Source organism: Schistocerca piceifrons, chromosome X (genome assembly GCF_021461385.2).
Source record: "Schistocerca piceifrons isolate TAMUIC-IGC-003096 chromosome X, iqSchPice1.1, whole genome shotgun sequence".
Classification (NCBI taxonomy): Eukaryota; Metazoa; Arthropoda; class Insecta; order Orthoptera; family Acrididae; genus Schistocerca; species Schistocerca piceifrons.
The window spans coordinates 192,615,920-192,637,070 of record NC_060149.1 but is presented as its reverse complement, the minus strand read 5'-3'; the positions used below and the strand labels follow the sequence as shown (position 1 = coordinate 192,637,070).

Here is a 21,151-nt window from a genome sequence, read left to right as displayed (position 1 = left end):
ATCGCCATACTGGCGTATCACCCGGCGTGATGGTATGGGATGCCATTGGTTACACGTCTCAGTCACCTCTTGTTCGCATTGACGGCATTTTGAACAGTGGACGTTACATTTCAGATGTGTTACGACCCGTGGCTCTACCCTTCATTCGATCCCTGCGAAACCCTACATTTCAGCAAGATAATGCACGACCGCATGTTGCAGGTGCTGTACGGGCCTTTCTGGATACAGAAAATGTTCGACTGCTGCCCCGGCCAGCACATTCTCCAGATCTCTCACCAATTGAAAATGTCTGGTCAGTGGAGGCCGAGCAACTGGCTCGTTACAATACGCCAGTCACTACTCTTGATGAACTGTGGTATCGTGTTGGAACTGCATGGGCAGCTGTACCTGTACACGCCATTGAAGCCCTGTTTGACTCAATACCCAGGCGTATCAAGGCCGTTATTACGGCCAGAGGTGGTTGTTCTGGGTACTGATTTCTCAGGATCTGTGCACCCAAATTGCGTGAAACTGTAATCACATCTAGGCGCTCAGTCCAGAACTGCGCGACTGCTATGGTCGCAGGTTCGAATCCTGCCTCGGGCATGGATGTGTGTGATGTCCTTAGGTTAGTTAGGTTTAAGCAGTTCTAAGTTCTAGGGGACTGATGACCACAGATGTTAAGTCCCATAGTGCTCAGAGCCATTTTGTAATCACATGTCAGTTTTAGTTTGTCCAATGAATACCCGTTTATCATCTGGAATTGTTCTTGGTGTAGCGATTTTAATGGTCAGTAGTGTAGAATCTGCTTGTTACCTTTCATCCACAGTTCGCAGTTTATTATGAAAGAAAAGGGCAAGCTGAGCTTCGCACAAGCGATGCTGTCTAAAACCATGCTGATTCGTGGACATAACCTTCTGAGTCTCAAGAAACTTTATTATATTCGAACTGAGAATATGTTCACAGATCCCACAGCAAGCCGATGTTAGGGATACTGGTCAGTAATTTTGCGTGTCCGTTCTTTTGCCCTTCTTATACACAGGAGTGACCCGTGCGTTTTTCCAGTTGCTGGGAACTTTGTGCTCGGTTAGAGATTCACAATAAATGCAAGCTAAGTAAGCGGCCAACGCCGTAGAGTACTCTTTAAAAAATAGAAACGGGATTCCATCCGGACCTGGCGACTTATTTCTTTTCAACTGCTTCAGTTATTTCTTTAGCCCAGGCATGCTTAGTACTATGTGCTCGTTGCAGGAGTCTGTTCGATGGTCAAACGATGGTATATTTGTACGTTTCTCCTGCGTGAACGATTTCTTGAACGTGAAACTTAAAACGTCGACTTTCGTTTTGCTACTTTCAACTGACACACCAGGCTTGTCAACAGCTAACTGGATGAAAGGTTTCGACCAACTTAGTGATTTTACATACGACCAGAATTTTTTCGGGCACTCTGCCAGATCAGTTGCTAGTGTATGACGGTCGTAGTACATTAAGTACGAGTATAAAGGGCAGGCGTGAGGAAGTGATCTCCACATGCATGGGTCAAGGCACCGCAAGGTGTGTGGCGGTGATTGCACAGTGTTTTCCCATGGTTCCTATTCCATTCGCGAGAGTTACACGTAATTGTCACATAAAAGATATGAGCCCGAATTTCACTAATTTTACCGTACTGAACATTACGCGAGATGTATGTTGGAGAGAAGGAGTAAGTTCCTTGACTCATAACGTGAATTTTTGGAATTTTGTAAAGCTCTCCACGGTCCATAAAGTATTTCACGTAACATCTGCAGTTCGTTGAACATTACTGTGACATTCGGGAGGACGACGGGTCAACCCCGCGTCCGGCCTTCCTGATTTAGGTTTTCCGTGATTTTCCTAAATCGCTCCAGGCAAATGCTGGGATGGTTCCTTTGAAAGGACACGGCCGACGTCCTTCCCCGTCCTTTCCTAATCCGATGTGACCGATGACGTCGCTCTCTGGTCTCCTCCCCTACAACAACCCAACCCAACATCTCTGAATCTTTTCTGTTTCTTCCGGTAAAGTAACTTGGAAGGGCTCCGAGATCTACGAGCAATACTAAACAATTCTCTGAACGAAGATTTTGTAACCGACCTCTATTGCGACTTTAGGATTCCTTCAATACATCCGAGACTGGCATCTGCCTTCCTCACGGACAGTATCATGAGGCTGTTCCGCCATGGACCACTTCGGACAGAAAATTATAGATACTTAAAGACCGTGAATGACTGTAGCAATTAGTGGGCGACAGTGTAGTTAAATGATATCGAATCGATTCGTCTGTTTACGCACATTATAGTACGTTTATTTGCATTTAATGCCAGGGCGCTAACGGTCTGTCTGCATTTTTAAACAAATTTCTAACGCTGTCACCTCCCTATGCAGAACTACGTGATCTTGAAAGGGCCTCATGCCAGGGCGCTAACGGTCTGTCTGCATTTTTAAACAAATTTCTAACGCTGTCACCTCCCTATGCAGAACTACGTGATCTTGAAAGAGCCTCATACGGCTACAGACTCCATCTGCCACGTAATGTAAATGCGCGTGTGGCTAGGGCCTCCCGCCTGGTAGACCGGTAGCCTGCTGCAAGTATTTTTAGTTGAGGCCACTTCGGCGACTTGCGTGTCGATGAGGATGAAATGATGATGAAGACAACACAACACCTACTCCCCGAGTGGAGAAAACCTCCGACCCGGCCAGGAATCGAACCTGGGCACCTGGCATGACTTTCTACCGTACTGACTACTCAGCTATGGAGGCGGACATCTGCCAGGTTATTTATGTAGGGTGAACCCAATCACGAATTTTTAGATGTTGTTCAGGACTAATTTATGAGCATTTTGTTACAAGGGACCCGTGGTCTCCGTTGGCTGGTAGTTGAGAGGCAGGGAGACTATGAGGGCAGATGATGATTTTATGTCAAGGTCACAGCCACACTTCCGAGAAATCCACCCCCCTCTCCTCAAACCTGTCAGCCAGTTGGGTTTGGTACATTCAAGGTCAGGATGTAACTTGAAATGTGTCAAGTTTTCTCCCCTTCCACTGCCCAAATCTGTAAGGTAACTGTGTGTGGGTCATTGAAGGTCCGGATGTAAGCAAATACCTCACCCGTACTTTTAGGGTACTTACGTGACATAAAAAGGGCGGGGAAACGAAGGTCACCAGCCCCCTCTGTCGCCTTCTTCTTCTAGTCCAATACGAATCATTCTCCCCATGCCCTCGACCCTATTTATTACTATTGCAACTGTAAGTGTTTCATCACTCAAGGCCAATATACCGTAGTGAAAGGATCATGAAGCGCCATCAGCCACTGTCTCTGACCAGAATAGAAAAAAGTCTGTCACGTTCGAAAGTAAGTATTAGTACATACATCTCTCTCATTATTAATCAGTTATTAATATCCTATGTATTTTTAGATATACCAACGATTTTTCTTTTTTCCACAAATGAGTATATATTTATTAATAGTCTATATGTTTTTTGGAAATTCTGACGATTTTTATTTTTTATTTTCCAAAAGAGAAAAGCCCCCGTGATGCGGCACTAACTAAAATGTTGGACCAGAACATGCAGGTGTTTAAGATTCTATTGTCTGCATGACCACCACGGCAGCAGATACCTGAATTATGGGACAGGGAAACGCGGCTAGCATATGCACTGCAGCAGCAGTCACAGCGACAGGCTAACTGGTATACGACAAATATTCCCAGACATTGAGTTCCCATTATCGCCATCATCAGCACCACTCATCAATCTGCTACCATGGCATAACTCGCCTATTAAGGTGATGTTATTTTCTGTAATGTACAGTCTAAATATGAGTGGTAGTAAATGTTTGGTTGTAGGATTATACTCAGATTGTGAGTTCAGCAAACTGGTAATGGTTGAAAAGCCCAATATAGTGATATGACTGTAAAGATTTCACACTACGAATGGCATATATTATGCTACAATTTCTCAGATATATCTACAATGGCAGGCTCTGAGCACTATGGGACTCAACTGCTGAGGTCATTAGTCCCCTAGAACTTAGAACTACTTAAACCGAACTAACCTAAGGACATCACAAACATCCATGCCCGAGGCAGGATTCGAACCTGCGACCGTAGCGGTCTTGCGGTTCCAGACTGCAGCGCCTTTAACCGCACGGCCACTTCGGCCGGCTCTATATCTACAATGGTCAATGGTCAAATGTCTCCTGTGTTACCAAATTACCACATAGTATGTTATTTTATTTACACGCCAAGTTTCGTAGGACCAAATTGAGGAGTAAATCTCCAAGGTCATGTAACGTATCAGTACATGAAATTACAACATAAAAGTAGTAACAGATAAAAATAAAATGTTTATGAACCCGAAAAAGCCAATCCATAAGTTTAAGTAAAAGCAATTAACAATACAACAAGAATCAACTTTCTTTTTCAAGGAAATGCTCGCCAGAATAGAAGGAGTGACCCCTTACGAAACTCTTTAGTTTCGATTTGAAAGCGCGTGGATGCTAAGATTTTTGAAATCAATGGTCCAACTTCTGGAGCAGTATTTTGTGAGCAACAAAATCAAACGCCTTAGTTAAATCAAAAAATATGCCTAGCATTCGAAAACTTTTTTAACCCATCCAGTACATCACAGAGAAAAGAGATTATAGCATTTTCAGTTGTTAAGCGACTTCTAATGCCGAACTGTACAATTGAAGCAAATCGTGTGATATAAAATGATCCATTATCCTTACATACACGGCCTTTTCAATAACTTTTGCAAACACTGATGCATGGAAATCAGTCTAAAATTGTCTACGTTATCCGTTTCTTCCTTTTAATGAAGCGGCTTTACTACTAAGTACTTTAATCGTTCAGGAAACTGACCATTGAAAAATTACAAATGTAAGTAAGTACAGGACTAACATGTGCAGCACAGCTCTTTAATATTCTGCTAGGCACTCCATCATAACCATGAGAGTCCTTAGTCTTCAGTGATTTAATTATTGACTCAATCTCCCTCTTGTCTGTATCACTGAGGAGTATTTCAGACATTAATCTCGGAAAGGCATTTGCCAAGAGAGTTATATGATTCCCCGTAGAAGCTAAATTTTTGTTTAATTCACCAGCAATGCTCAGAAAATGATCGTTAAATACCGTACATATATCTGATTTATCAGTAACAGAAATATTTTTACTGCGAACTGACTTTATATCGTCGACCTAGTGCAGCTGACCAGAAACTTCCTTCACAACTGACCATATGGTTTTAATTTTATACTGTGAATTAGCTATTCTCTTTGCATTCCACATACTCTTTGCCTTCCTAATAACATTTTTAAGCACTTTCTACTACTGTTTGTAATGCGCTACTGCAGCTTGATTGTGACTACTTCTAACATTTTGATATAATTCCCGCTTTGTTGTACATGATATCCTTATCCCACTAGTCAGCCACCTATTAACTGCTATTACCCCGTTTAGAACGTTCCAATGGAAAGCAACTCTCAAAGAGCATGAGAAATGTGTTAAGGAAAGCATTATATTTATCATCTATGTTATCGGCACTATAAACATCCTGCCACTCTTGTTCCTTGACAAGGTGTAAAAAACTACTTGGACAAAACACAGTCTGCCTCAGATCATACTAATTTAGGAGACCTACCAACATCCTATTTCTTGCACCATCATAGACAAAATTTATATTGAAGTCACCACATATAACCAATTTCTGCTACTTCCTACAAAGTGAATCATGAGCCCTCTCTAGCTTGAGCAGAAATGCTCTGAAGTCAGAGTTAGGGGACCTATAAACAACAACTATTAGAAGTTTAGTCTCATTAAATTGAACTGCCCCTGAACATTATTCAAATATCTATCTGTTCAGTGCAGTGCTGTGATAGGTCTATGGACTCAAAAGGAATACTGATTTTTTTACGTACATAGCCACTCCCCCACCCCACAAGGAAGTCCTTGAAAAACAGCCAGCTATTCGCGAAGTTAAACTTACGATCACCTGAAAAATTTAGATGTAAAGAAATACACTTACTTTTCTAAATAATACTCAGTTTTAGCTTTTGAAGTACTTTTGGCTTTTAAACAATGGTTGTAAGTGTTCCAGACTGCTAATAGTTGTCAATAATCTCGACAACTTAATGTATACTGGTATTTCAGACCAAAGATAAATAAACGAGTCAAACCATGGTTTGTTCGCTAAGGTGTCAATACAGGTGTCAAGCGAAAGAGTCCTGAATTCAGAATTAAACATCTCAAAAGCTAAGATCGATAGACGAGTGCAACAAAACGAATATTTATTGTGAAAGCTGTGAGCAGTTTGTGCAGAAGTTACACAAAAGTTTCTAAATAGTTCGAAAAGCTGCTAACAGATGGCACTGTAATCGCAATACGTAGTCTCTATAACTTGTGCGCCGCAGTTCAGTGCTGTCAGCTCCACCGTTAAGGCGTAAAAGGCGGTTAGCGTACCGAAGGAAGAAGTATAAATCATGTATTCCACTGAGCAACGTATTTTTCTGGTACAGGTATACCACAGGTTAGAACACAGCCCTGCGGCAACTAGGCGCAGTTTTCAAACACGGTTTACTGTTGCAACAGGACCCGATGTGAAAACCATTCTCAAGCTCATCGCCAAACTCCAACGGTCAAAAATGGCTCTAAGCACTATGAGACCATCTGAGGTCATCAGTCCCCTAGACTTAGAACTACTTAAACCTAAGTAACCTAAGGACATCACACACATCCACGCTTGAGGCAGGATTCGAACCTGCGACCGTAGCAGCAGCGCGGTTCGGGACTGCAGCGCCTAAAACCGATCGGTCACAGTGGTCTGCTCCAACGGACAAGTAGCGTTGCTGATGATCTAGCAGGGTATACTCCTGAAAATATTGCCACGATTTCTTGGATTATTCAGCAAAATCCAGGGACATCCGTCCGAAGCATTAGAGTAGAGACTGGTTTGAAGTGTTCCAGCACGCAGAAAATACTCTAACACAGCTACACTTGTTTCCACGCAAAATCCAAAGCCAGCACGCCATAGCTGAATTGTGTTACAGAGGGCTGATTTTGTGAACCGTATGACTGATAAGGAAGGTTTTGCTGTTGGCTGTATGTGGTTCACAGATGAAATGGAGTCGCTAATAAATAAAACTGGCGATTTTGAGGTTCCGAAAATGCCCGATCACTAGTCAACGTTACGTTGCTATTTTGGAACAATTGCGTTGCATTATTGCAAATTTACCGGCACGTGTATGGATTGACCTCCATATTCTTCTGATCTGACTTCTTGTGACTACTTTTTGTGGGCACATTGAGAGACACTGTCTGCCGGAACCATCCCACCAAGATGAACGAGCTTGAATAGGCGATCTGTGTGGACTCTGAATGTATTTCCCTTGAGACACTGCAGGACGTGATGGCAAATTTCATTGTTCGTTTGCACCGCCTACGTCCTACGATTAATGGACATTCCGGAATCATTGTGAAGTGATTGCACAGGTAGCTTGCAGAGGACAAGTTTAATTACGCATGCTGATACTGAACGAGCCGCACAGCGTACAGCGCCATTTGTTAAAGGCTTTTCAGACTATTCGAAGAATCTGTATAACATTTTTACAGCTTTCATAATAAGCATAGGTACCTTTGTTGCACTCGTCGCTCTTAGTTTTCGAGATATTTAATTCTGAAATCAGGGATTCCTTCATGGACACCCCGTATGAATTTACAGAAGAAGCTGCGTTTCACACGACCGGTGTTTGCAGTTGCTCGATTTCCCGAAAATTCATTATAATTCTCACCCATAATTTTTGTGGCAAGAAATTTAAGTCAGTGGGATATATTTTACGTCTTTGTGTGTCGGTCTTACGATCTTGTTCGTAGGTAGGAACGACCTGCGCGTATTTCCAGTCATGTTGCACACTCCGTCGCTCCGGAAAGCTAAGGTAAACTTATGCTATACTAAAATGAGTTTAAACTGAAGACATGCGTCGATAAACTCTTTTATCGCGCTCTGCTTAGAAGCAAAGGCAGGAGGAGGAAATCTAACGCTGAATCACACGTCACTCACCAAGATTCCTTGTGAAGAATTCTCACACGTAAAGATCTCGCACTAAGTTCTTTGAGATTCACTCTGAATATCCACGAAGCATTACTAACATCACAAAGTTGTCACTTGTACTTACAAGTGATGTGTTTTTGCTTCGGTGATGATTTGATGCAGCTCTCCCTCCAATCCTGTCATTTTCCAGCTATCCATTTCAGCACAACTGCTACATTCCACATCATTGCTGATCTATCTTTTTATGCCTTGAACTAAAAATTTCACTAATGACTAATGTCGTAAAATATGAGAAACCAATCTCTCTCTTCGGTTCATTATGTTCTTTGTTAGGCATTTTTATCGTTGACTCGTTGCAACATGTCTTCACCAATTGCACGATCAATCCATCGATTCTTTATTCCTCCTCCGTAACACAACACTTGAAAGGCCTCCAATGGTTTCATTTCTGACGTCCCCATTGTTAATGTTTTGCCACTATAGCTGTCACAAGGTTTATATTTTTCATGTCTCCGGTTGCTTCTTTGTATAGGAAGCCCTTTTTGCATTGTGCAATCCTTGCTGGTCTGTCTACCCTGTATTCTCCTTCTTTGTCTATTCTACAATGATGTGCAAAACTTAAGGACGAAAGTAATTCTCACATGACGTGTCACAACCAAGTAATATAGCTCGATGAAACTTAGACCCTGTATAGAGATGTACTACAGAATAGTACTGAACGTAAATGAAAGAAATACGCAATGAGAATATTTACACTGAATTCACCGCGGTTCGTGATGGTCCTTTCGTCATTACCAAAGGCAGAAAATAGTTTTTAATTGGTGCGTGATCGCCACAGACGGCAGTGCATGCACTGCAAGGTGCTCCCGTGTGGCCACAAGGCTGGTAAGCGGTTTCATTCCACCACCAGCGAGGCTGACGACAGCTGGATGGTCGTTGGTGCATGTGGACGTGCTGCAATACGTCCCTCCACCACATCCCACAGGTGCTCGATGGTATTTAAGTCGGGGAAGCCGCTCCATTCGCCGAATATCCTCCCGTTGGAGAAGTACAGTGTCACAATAGCGTTGACCAGTGAGTTACCACGGTCAAGGCTTTGGAGGTCAGCCCGCCCATGCAACATTATGCCTCCCCACACCATAACACCTGGACCGCCAAAACGATCATGTTCGACAATGTTCCTGGGTGCATCATGTGTTTCCACCTCTCACCGTATGAGGATACGTAATGCACACAGGAACATCGTCGACCATGATCGTTTTAGCGGTCCAGGTGATGTGGTGTCGATAGACACAACGTTACATGGGTGTCTTGATCCCCAAATCTTTGATCATGTTACTTTCACCGGTTAACGTTACTGTGACCTGCTACTCCTTCCCCATGTGCCTCTTCTCGGGATGCATTCGGCCCTGACTTCATGTTTATGGATGACAATGCGTGATCGCATCAAACAGCACAAGTGAAGGAGCTCTTGCAACGAAGGGATATTCGGCAAATGGCCTGGCCTGCCCATTTCCCCGACTTAAATCCCATCGAGCACGAGTGGGATGCATTGGGGACACCTATCGCAGCACATCCACATGCAGTAGAGACCATCCAAGAACTGTCAACCGCACTGGTGCAGGAATGGAACCTCCGACCACAAGAACTCTGTACCAACCTTGTGGCCAGCTTGGGAGCGCGTTGTAAAGCATGCAGTGCCGTCGGTGGTGATCACACTCCACGATAATATCTAAGTTCGGCGTTTTGCAGCGTCCAGGAGGCCATCGTGGCTCCCTGTGACTACAGTATAAATATCTTCTTTGAACTAAGTGTCATTTTTGTTCATATCATTGCGTATTACTTCAGGTTACCTTGTGTTCTATACTATAGTAGTTCTCTCTATGTTTGGTCCAAGTTTTATCGCGATACAAAAAATGGTTCAAATGGCTCTGAGCACTATGGGACTTGACATCTATGGTCATCAGTCCCCTAGAACTTAGAACTACTTAAACCTAACTAACCTAAGGACAGCACACAACACCCAGTCATCACGATCGCGATACAGCTGAGTACCCGGCGTTCCCCGTGGTATGTATTTATTTCAGTCTTCCATGAATCCATCTCCTCCTCCCCCTTCTCTCTCCCCATCTTTTTCTTCCGTTCCTCTCTGGTTGGTTGATTGATATGGAGGAGGTGACTAAACAGCGAGGTTATCGGTCCCATCGGATTAGGGAAGGATGGGGAAGGAAGTCGGGCGTACCCGATCAAAGGAACCATCACGAATTTGCCTGAAGCGATTTAGGGAAATCACGGAAAACCTAAATCAGGATGGCCGGACGCGAGTTTGACCCGTTGTCCTCCTGAAAGCGAGTCCAGTGTGCTAACCACTCCGCCACCTCTCTCGGTCTGCCTTTCTCTGTCTATCTCCTCCTCCCCTTATCAGTGACCATCTCCTCCTTCCCCTCTCTGCCTGTCCATCTCGTCCTACCCCGCTCTCTCCCCACGTTATTACCCATATCTCAATACGAGATTGCTGGTTCTTACGTCCACATAGTTTCTTTCCAGACAGTAAGTAGTATGTGTACCAAGTGGTTGAATTCTATCCAAGGATTTAGAATGAGCTTTCACCCGTGGCTTTGCCCGCATACACACGTCATATATATTTAACATATTTCACTCAGATTTTTGCACAAATAATTCACCTATGCCTCTAGCGAATTTCGCCCTGCAATTTCGTTTTCACGCAGCTCAATATTTATGGCGTCATATCTCCTGAACAAAGTATCGCACATTGAAATATGTTATGGGTACGTCCAGTGGCGTATGTGGATACTGTATGCGAAATGTATTGCGAATAGAGTTAGTAACAAATAAGTAGTAAATTTAAACGTCATACATGATGCGGCAGTTTTTCACGCATCTAAGTGTTTACGACGTCATATCTCCTGAACTGTATGTCTAATAATGATATAATCATTCTTGTACATTCAGTGGTATATGCTGGAAACCGTCTGCTAACTTTGTCGTGAACACAGTAGTAAAGAAGTAACAAACTAAAACGTCATGTCTGATGTACAGTTTTACTATATGAAGAGCGAAAATGTAGTAAGCGATAAACTTATTTCGATTCATCATTTTCTGGGGGCTGTTAGCGAGAAAAAGTTACGCAGAGATTTGAAACTATATGTCAAGGTTGCTCCAAGTGTCTACGTCCTCTCATTCTGAAATACTGGATGACTAAAATCTGCGTATTCTCGCGTCGTGAGCCACACTTTTTTTTCACCTCCACCCTCACCCCCACACCTTTGTGAGGTAGGTGGTTTTTACCGCCATAGCGATACTTCCCAGACAGTATGGCCGGCCGGGGTGGCCGAGCGGTTCTAGGCGCTACAGTCCAGAACCGCGCGACCGCTACGGTCGCAGGTTCGAATACTGCCTCGGGCATGGATGTGTGTGATGTCCTTAGGTTGGTTAGGTTTAAGTAGTTCTAAGTTCTAGGGGACTGATCACCTTAGCAGTTAAGTCCCATGGTGCTCAGAGCCATTTTGAACCAGACAGTATGTGATATGTGTACCAAGTTTGGTTGAAATCGGTAAAATGGTTTAGGAGGAGATTTGGAACAAACGTACATACATATTTTATAGTATAATATGTATGGATGTTACCTAGCAGTGACACATTATGTTAAAGTCTGTTTCGTCCTTTAAGTTTTTCACACCAATGTACATGCAAGACTGCAAAATTCGTCCACCTTTTTAAAACTTTCTTGCCCAAGTTTAGCATTAAACGTACAGCATGTCCACTGAACATGCTATTGCTCTAGTTTTCTTTTTCTTTATCTGCATATTGCTGCGCGTTCTGCGACGTCCGTTGTCACGTAGTGGTTATAGTCGATGGATGAAGATGTGCGGATAACTGCTTCGATGTTCACCTACTGAAATTATTTACCATTTGTGATTTCTATTAAGTTCTGGGACTTCTTTATGGAATTAAATAATTTGCTAGAATATTCTACGTATATATGAATAGGAGCACATTGTACGTGTATACAAATAGGAGCAGTCTCCGCTGAGACAAGGAAGTTCAGGTCCGGCTTTAGCTTCCTGTGTGCTTTAAAAAAATGCTTTCGGTGCGAAGTATTAATTTCTATTGACGGTCCTGCTCTCCTGACTGGTACTTGATTCCGCATTCTACGTGACGATATTAGAGCCGTCAAATACACGTTTCACAATATTAAGCACCCGACTCAGTTCCTGATAACTTTCGGCGACCACTGCTATTTCATCAGGGAACCATATCATGCTGATTTTTTTCCATAGCAAACAACTCCTCGATCGAGATAGTTCTTGGTGCTCTAACTGCCCCTTTTATATACAAATTAAGCATCAGATTTGTCTACGAGCAAGTCTGCCTTTCACCCTCCCTAATTTTGTCTTCTTGTACAGTGCCCTCTGTGCTTATTATTCCAACTTGCTTCGCATAAAGGAAATGCATTTCAATTTTTCAAAAGTCCTTCTCCAAACTCCAAATCTACGATGAAATATGTGTTCCTCGTTTATCGTAAGCTTGGCTCGCGGTGCCTATACTTCTCCTAAAGCGCTCCAGATCCTCGTTGTTGTTGTTGTGGTCTTTAGTCCTGAGACTGGTTTGATGCAGCTCTCCATGCTAATCTATCCTGTGCAAGCTCCTTCATCTCCCAGTACCTACTGCAACCTACATCCTTCTGAATCTGCTTAGTGTATTCATCTCTTGGTCTCCCTCTACGATTTTTACCCTCCACGCTGCCCTCCAATACTAAATTTGTGATCCCTTGATGCCACAGGACATGTCCTACCAACCGATCCCTTCTTCTAGTCAAGTTGGGCCACAAACTTCTCTTCTCCCCAATCCTATTCAATACCACCTCATTGGTTACGTGATCTACCCACCTAATCTTCAACATTCTTCTGTAGCACCACATAACGAAAGCTTCTATTCTCTTCTTGTCCAAACTATTTATTGTCCAGATCCTCACCTAATCTAATTCCAATTCTCCGTGATACTCTTCGATGAAGTACCCGAGCGATTATTTTTATGCATGTGCCTATAGACTGATTGTACAGTGATCTTCACAACCACCCACTCTTTCTTTCTTCTGAAGTGTAACGGTTACAGTCTTTTCAAAACTTGATAGAATACACCCAGTTATGTTAATGTTTTTAAGGGTTTGTTTTTTCGTATTCGTACTTATACAAGGAATATTGTTTATAGACCATCTTTGGCGACTATAATAAAAGTCATATTTAGACCATAGTTGTTTCGCTTTATTTTAGAGCATCGTCAATGGTCACTGTAATAGTTGGATATTTCCTACAGACTTGTTTGTCAAGATCTTAAATAGGTCTTATGATTTACATTACTACTATTAAACAGTATTAAATTACAATTATTACTCAAGATTTTTGTTTCCTACTTCATTCCTAATATTCTTCCACATATAGGCGCTCGATTTGTTGAACACTGTCTTCACTAACACTATATATATTTACGTCGTCATATTGTGCAGTTACAACTTACGCCCTCGTACAGTTTGTTTTCATGTTGCTCAAAATGGTTCAAATGGCTCTAAGCAGTATGGGACTTAACATCTGAGGTCATCAGTCTCCTAGACTTAGAAGTACTTAAACCTAACCAACCTAAGAACGTCACACACATCCATGCCCGAGGCAGGATTCGAACCTGCGACTGTAGCAGCAGCGCGGTTCCGGACTGAAGCGCCTAGAACCACTCGACCACAGCGGCCGGCTTTCATGTTGCAAGATGCGATTGTCTTATGTTTTGTTTTCTGTGGTTGTGGAAGTGTCTGCTGCTCGTCTGTGTGTGCTTTCATTAATTTCCGACTAGTATGTGTGACTGCATATATATATAACGAGAGACCAGTTTGTTGCTAGCACCGTTATAGCACGTTTGACTTTTTTGACGGAGCCACAACCTCACCACTGCTTGCACCGCCTCATCATTGTCAAAGTGAAGTCTTCGAAAGTGTTCTCTACGTATTTGCAAAAGACGAAAATCGGAAATGTTCAAGTCGGGACTGCATGGAGGGTGATCGATGGCAGTGAATCCAAAGTGTCGGATTGTTGCAGATATCGCAGCGCTCGTGTGTGGTCTGGCATTGTCACGCTGAAGGAGAGGTACTCCATGTGTGCACGAATTCTTCGAGTTTGAAACTCGATTACAGCACGTTGTTTCTCACGTAGCGACTTAGTTACAACACGCCGCCATGTTACATGCTACAATTTGGAGCACTCTAGCGGTAAAAGACTTCAAGTACGTAGACACCAATAATAAAAAGCTGTAGAAATGTTAATACCGTTTGTGTTATTTAAAAAGTTTTAAGAGTTTTTACAAATTCGGAGGCATTACTTTCCAGCACGCCCTGTTTGTTTGTGTGTGTGTGTGTGTGTGTGTGTGTGTGTGTGTGTGTGCAGGGGAGACATGTGTTCTAATTTCTTTGTACACAAATTATTACTTTGTTAAAGCTTCTCTACTGTGGTGCCGAAACAGTGATCATGCCTGGGAATGTCGGCTGTTTTATATGACACTGTTCTTGTGTTGTCTAGAGGGATTGTTATTTACGGTATCTACTGAATGTTTTATAGTTTAAATAACGTTTGGTTTCTGATGTTTGTTGTGGTCGTTTATTACCTGTTTCTTTTCTGTGACTGCGTTTTGAATTTGGATGTTTTCTTGTCGTGTTAGATGTTGATCATTGCTGAGTTTGATTGCTTTCATATCTGTTTCTGTAGTGGTTGGGGGAAGGTTTCCCTGTCGGAGGTGTTCTGCAGTTCCTGAATGGCTGGTACCATATTTCCATGTTCTTTTATATTCTTTACTTCCTGTTTAAAATGGTTTCTGGTATGTCCTAAGTATAGAACATCACAACTATTTTATTGGCGTTGGTAAATATAATCGCTTTTTTCCGGTGGGTGACTGTAACGTCACTGTCCTTTCCTGAAATTTCTGAAATAATATACGTCGAGTTTCTCTTGTTGCTAAACACAAGATACGTCAGTGTCATCCTCCTTCTTTAAACCTTTCGATATTCAGTTATAACTTTGGCAAGTTATATTTATTCCTTGTTTCTTAAAGATAATACCAATTCTATGTGTCAGCTTGTTTCCATATGTGAATATGTACTAGCTTGGTTGTTGAGCGTTAGTGATGTGTCCTTGTTGTGAAGTAGTGGTGTTGTTAGTATGTGTGTCTGTGGTGAGTGTTTTGAGTCCATGGATATGTGTTGTCTTGTTTTACTCTCTTGGCTTGTTTTATATTTATTGTTTTCTGGATTTTCTTATTTAATTTTGTAACGTACCCATGGTGGCCGTTGTGGATGCTTTGAAATAAAGCGAAAAGCGTTTAGTCTGAATAACACTTTCACTGCAGTCGCAAAAGCGTGATACAAGCTACATTAGTTGTGCGTAAATTTTCGTTCACGAATTTGTCTAATTCTTGTTCCACCCTTTAGCTCTTCTGGTACGGATGTGGAGGTGATTAAAATAGAAGAAATGCAAACACTGTTGTAAACAATGGAGCACGGACTTGCCGGTGCTGTGATGGGTACAGGCTGCGCAGAGTGAGGGACACGCACCTGGCGTTCGGATACCGGCGCTTACAAAAGCCGTGCCCAGCGTCCCATCCCCTCGCGCTACCAGCGTTCTTTAATCTCTTGGCCCCTTTCAAAGCCTCACACCTGAACCCATAAAATACGCTCACGACCTAGCCCACAAGCCACACCATAACAGCTCGTGGTAACATCGGGGAAGCGGTGGACGACGCACTAAATTTATACCAATGTTTGCCGGCCAGACTCAGTGTTGGCTCTAAGGCATTTATCTCAGACGAGCATGAAATACCACTATGTTTCTACGTAAGTTATCGCTTTCCTTTAGTGGGTGACTGCAACGTCACTGTCCTTTCCTGGAATTTCTGAAATAGTATACGTCGAGTCTCCCTCGTCCACACTTTCCACGTTCCTTGTACAATAAGACAGATTCCAAGGTTAAAGACAGTAAATCCAGTATATACTTGTCGTTTGTTTCCCTGCATTGTGGTTTTTTGCAACTACTTGTGCTCCGCACGCCATTAAACAGTTTGTGTCGGGCGATGCTTCGTACCGATTTCAGTGATATTCTGTCCGATTGTCCGATTCGCGTGTGATATTCTGTCCGATTGTCCGATTCGCGTAATGAGTGACGGTAAATGACTGTCTATTTGTCGACGTATGCACCCTAATCTCTCTTATCTTACTCTCGTGGTCTTTTACACGCGGTATGTAATGGTGGGCTACAATGTTGTCGCACAGTCTTCCTGTTCGAATGGCGATTCTCTAAATTTTGCTCAACAGGGTCTCGTGACTGTTACAGTCTAAACAGCGTGTGTCTGAATTCGGTGGATGTCTCTTCTCATGACTTCTTAACACTGACTCCAAACTCCGGAGCAGAAATTTAGAACTGGTCGCAAAAGCGTCTTGTACGTGACTTTTGCACTGCACTTTCCCGGAATCCTTTCAACGAATCCAAGTCTTCCATTCACCTTTCGACTACTCATTTTACGTGATCGCCCCATTTAATATCGTTCCTTACCATTACCTCTAAATATCTGCGAGTAAATGCTGTAACGGTTTCCAGAGATTCACTATTAATCTTGTAATAGGATATTGTCACATTATTTTTGTTATGGACATATTCTTTCATTTATACTTAAAGAGAGATCCTATTAATTGCACCGAGCGTAAATTACAGCCAAGTCGTTCTGGATTTCCTTATGATCAACGAAAGATGATATTTTCCTGTAGAAAAAATCACTGCAAGTGAACAAGCTAATTTTTCTGCTGACTCTTATCTGATAAACCGTTTACGTGTATTGAGAATATTGTTGGTCTTATTACGCTTCCTTATGGATTATACGATCTTACTTTTTTCTGTTGAACATTTCCTGTCCGATGTGATGTGTCAGTCATAAGACTGTGAAATACTTGGTCTGATCGTATCTAGTTTACAAGTCGGCAGTGTGGTACGGTGTTAGTACAGTTTTGAAGAAACAGGAATATACTCGTAAAATCTGTCTATTCAACTGCATCCACTATTTGCAAGATAATTAAATGGTTCAAATGGCTCTGAGCACTATGCGACTTAACTTCTGAGGTCATCAGTCGCCTAGAACTTAGAACTAATTAAACCTAACTAACCTAAGGACGTCACACACATCCATGCCCGAGGCAGGATTCGAACCTGCGACCGAAGCGGTCGCTGCTCCAGACTGCAGCGCCTAGAACCGCACGGCCACTCCGGCCGGCTGCAAGATAATTAGTGTGACCTGTGTTACACAAAGCTGTTATATCCCGAAGCCGTGCTGATTCTTTCAGAGCAGCTTCTTTTCCTCTTTCTAGACCCATACAGCAGACCGATGTATGTAACTCAATGCATTCGTCGTGTTACCCTTTTCGAAAGAAGGGGTGACGTGCGCTTTTTTCCGGTCACGTGAGACTATTCTCTGAGCAAGATTTCCTCGATAAATATGAGCTAGTAAAGGGGCAAAATCCCGCAGCGTATTCAATGCAAAATCTAAAATAAAATCCGTCAAGGCGTAGTGACTTGTTCGCTTTGAATAGTTTTACTCGTTTGTCAATACTGGATGGGAGCTTATAGAATATCTCTCATCTGAGTGAGTGTTCTGCTGTCGAACATTTGTGTGGCTGTCTTCTCTTGTGAGAATACATTTGTAAATGCTCTGTCTTCACTTTAACACCAAACAGATCCTCTTGTGATTCGATGAAAGGTTTGAAAAGAAAGGAGCGAAGAATTTAAGGCTTAACATCTCGCCGACGAGGAGGTCAATAGAGACAGAGCACGGGCTCGTACTGGGGAAATATGGGAAAAGAAATCGGCCTTGACCTTTCCAAAGGAATCATTCCAGAATTTTCCCCAATCGATTCAGGGAAACCCCAGGAAGACTAAATGGTGAGAGGGGAAATTGAAGCACCAGCCCTCCGAATTCGAGTACAGAGTCTTACCACTACGGCACCTCGCTCGGTGGAAAGGCTGGATCCATTCATTAACCTTAATGTTACATGTGACCACTACTTCCTAGGATATTTTGGTATGTTTTCACCAGGATCTGAAAATGAAAATTATTGCATGCATGATGCAAAGTCCTCTTAAAGATGGCAGAGTTACCATTAACTTTACTGTATAAGTTACTTCTATTCTCTTTGTAACGAGAGTCCAAAGTCCATTCTCCAGATAGTACCATTAACCCAAAGTGGGACGTGTTTAGCTAGAAAACAATTTAGGTGGATGGTTAATCTGCGTTTCTCGTATTCGAACAAAATGATCTCAGTTCGTCTTTTAAATAGGCTCTTAGTGACACAATCACTTCGACCAGACACACATACTCTTCCAGCTGTTTTGACGATTTTTTTCACTTTGGTGAGCATCGTCCCTCTAATAGCATCATGATCACTAATGATTGGTGACGGACTTGAAAAGATGGGACCCGCTTCTAGCCAGTAGGCCTAAGACATTTCTTCCGAGTGTTGGCTGTCGGACAGGTAGTTTCGTGAATGGTGCAGATTCTCTAACACCACTGTCGGGCGCTGCAACATCTTCGACGTCTATCATGCATGTACTTTCTCACTGTCTACCGAAAAAAGAATTATAGTTTCGTCGTGAAGGGGCTTTGATATCAGTGCATAAACAAGTACCGTCTGTTTGCATTCCCGAAATTTCATCTAATTAGCAACATCTGTAAAATACACTACTGGCCATTAAAATTGCTACACCACGAAGATGACGTGATACAGACGCAAAATTTAACCGACAGGAAGAAGATGCTCTGATATGCAAACGATTAGCTTTTCAGCGCATTCACACAAGGTTGCCTCCGGTGGCGACACGTACAAAGTGCTGACATGAGGAAAGCTTCCAACCGATTTCTCATACACAAACAGCCGTCGACCGGCGTTGCCTGGTAAAACGTTGTTGTGATGCCTCGTGTCAGGGGGAGAAATGCTACCATCACGTTTCCGACTTTGATAAAGGTCGGATTGTAGACTATCGCGATTGCGGTTTATCGTATCGCGACATTGCTGCTCGCGTTGGTCGAGATCCAATGACTGTTAGCAGAATATGGAATCGGTGGGTTCAGGAGGGTCATACGGAACGCCGTGCTGGATCCCAACGGCCTCGTATCACTAGCAGTCGAGATGACAGGCATCTTACCCGCATGGCTGTAACGGATCGTGCAGCCACGTCTCGATCCCTGAGTCAACAGATGGGGACGTTTGCAAGACAACAACCATCTGCACGAACAGTTCGACGACGTTTGCAGCAGCATGGACTATCAGCTCGGAGACCATGGCTGCGGTTACCCTTGACGCTGCATCACAGACAGGAGCGCCTGTGATGGTGTACTCAACGACGAACCTGGGTGCACGAATGGCAAAACGTCATTTTTTCGGATGAATCCAGGTTCTGTTACAGCATCATGCTGGTCGCATCCGTGTTTGGCGACATCGCGGTGAACGCACATTGGAAGCGTGTATTCGTCATCGCCATACTGTCGTATCACCCGGCGTGATGGTATGGGGTGCCATTGGTTACACGTCTCGGTCACCTCTTGTTCGCACTGACGGCTCTTTGAGCAGTGGACGTTACATTTCAGATATTTCAGATGTGTTACGACCCGTGGCTCTGCCCTTCATTCGATCCCTGCGAAACCCTACATTTCAGCAGGATAATGCACGACCGCATGTTGCAGGTTTTGTACGGAGCTTTCTGGATACAGAAAATGTTCGACTGCTGCCCTGGCCAGCACATTCTCCAGATCTCTCACCAATTGAAAAGTCTGGTCAATGGTAGCCGAGCAACTGGCTCGTCACAATACACCAGTCACTACTCTTGATGATCTGTGGTACCGTGTTGAAGCTGCATGGGCAGCTGTACCTGTAGACGCCATCCATTCTCTGTTTGACTCAATGCCCAGGCGTATCAAGGCCGTTATTACGGCCAGAGGTGGTTGTTCTGGGTACTGATTTCTCAGGATCTATGCACCCAAATTGCGTGAAAATGTAATCACATGTCAGTTCTAGCATAATATATTTGTCCAATGAATACCCGTTTATCATCTGCGTTTCTTCTTGGTACAACAATTTTAATGGCCAGTAGTGTAGAATACAGATCAACGTTCCTATTCACAAGGGAATCACGTTTACTCGTCATCACCGATTTCGTCCAAATTTATGGAGATCCCGGTCTTGGACAGAAGCGGGACCTCCAGATGACCAAGTGTTCAAAAAAAATAATATTTTTGGCGCGGGTCGGGCGAGGCATTAGCTTATTATGTTAGCGTTGTTGTCAGACAGCGGTTGGTGCAACATAGAGAGTACGTTAACCCGAGGGTTGTGGAATCAAGTCCCTATGCGGAAACTTCGTTTCTTTTCTGTATTCAGTTTTTACGGTACTTACACTGAAAATAAACTGAGATAATGCTCTGTGTATTGTATTTATGTGATGAAACACTATGTGCAGAAGAACGAATTTCTTCTCATAATTTTCTGTTAACTGGCTCGTGAGGAGGACACACAAATCCACAATTATACGACGAGGTGAAGAATGATTTCCATCGTGCAGTATTAAAGGGATTCCAACCAAATGCAAACCGCTAGTACAACCCTGCAATGTCTATTTTTATCGTCAACGAAATAATTTTATCAGAAAGTTGCATAACTGACCTTACCCTGTCGAGACAGACAAACAAATCACATTACGAGAAGACTGCATCAAAATACATTCCATTGTACATCACAAGCTAACCTCACCAACATTTGGAAAAATTATTCGTTACACGTAGTTTACAGTCAATCTCTTCGATGAAAGAGAACCTTTTACGAATGTAAACCAAGTTTTTTATTTGAAACTTTAAAACAACCGTGTAACTGTAAAGCCGCGCCGCGCAGCGCCTGTCGGAAACGCACTGGGCAGAATGGTGCACACCAGGGCAAAACTGTGCAGAATGGAGCAGTGTCTGTGTGTACGTAGGTGTGAGGCAATTGTTCCAGTGGGCGCGCGCGCGTCGATAAAAATGGAG

The 21,151-nt window shown here is 43.0% G+C and overlaps 1 protein-coding gene across 1 annotated transcript in view; it reads left to right on the top strand.

Annotated features, from left to right (window-relative positions):
- LOC124722245 (zinc finger protein rotund-like) overlaps positions 1-21,151 on the top strand; it is a 506,603-nt gene that overhangs the window by 189,370 nt on the left and 296,082 nt on the right. The window lies entirely within an intron of this gene.